The sequence below is a fragment of the Trachemys scripta genome, chromosome 2 (genome assembly GCF_013100865.1).
Source record: "Trachemys scripta elegans isolate TJP31775 chromosome 2, CAS_Tse_1.0, whole genome shotgun sequence".
In the NCBI taxonomy this organism is placed as follows: Eukaryota; Metazoa; Chordata; order Testudines; family Emydidae; genus Trachemys; species Trachemys scripta.
Genome location: NC_048299.1, coordinates 61,521,002 through 61,521,825, shown reverse-complemented (window position 1 = coordinate 61,521,825; position 824 = coordinate 61,521,002). Strand labels below are relative to the sequence as shown.

Here is an 824-nt window from a genome sequence, read left to right as displayed (position 1 = left end):
TGCTATACAGTGCCAAGAGAAAACTAATTCAGCAGTATAAATTAAAATAGGATTCCCATGACACAAACTGCATAAATATGTTTTATTTATATAATGACTTTGCAGCAGTAACATGTCTCTGCTGCTGCCTTTTGACTCATGAGAGGCCTCATATACAGCCAACATTCAATGGCAGACAGCAAAGACGAAACAGCATTTTTTTTAATTAATTTTTTTTCTGTTTCGATGGCGGTATTGCCTAACATTCCTTTTTATTATTGCAATTACTCTCTTCTTTTTTCTTAGACAAAAGAACCCAAAACCATTTCCAAGTATAACTGCAATATTATAACATCCAGTACTGTAATAATATTTTGTCTTTAAACTGCTTCACAAATTTATGTCATCCTTGTGCAAGGGTCATGATAATCTTCTCTGTGTTGTTCCAGTTTTAGCATATGTGCTTCTGAAGTAAGCATTTATATTCCAGTTTATAGAAAGCTATAAATGATCATACTAGGATTTCCTTGCTATTTGAGAGTAGACTGTCAGGAGCAAAGGGTTTGTCACCCTCTAAGCATCAGGGAGCAACTGCAGAGTGCTTCAAACACAGGCCTTTTGACTTCCAAAGAGCATTAGGATATTATCAGACTTCAGCAACCCAGAACAACGAGACAATGGTGGAAGTCTAGCCTCAGACAAGTCACTACATTTAAGTTACTACAGTCAACTACTACATTGCAACTACAATACTACTAGTAAATGCAGTCGAAGGCCTTCTCCTAGCACCCAAGAAGTCTAAGCAGCTAGGGGACTTACCAAACCTAAATGAGATAAAAAAGAAG

General features: G+C 36.7%; 1 pseudogene; it reads right to left on the bottom strand.

Annotated features, from left to right (window-relative positions):
* Positions 1-344: 344 nt before the first annotated feature.
* LOC117873955 lies at positions 345-458 on the bottom strand (annotated as a pseudogene).
* Between the last annotated feature and the right edge of the window lie 366 nt (positions 459-824).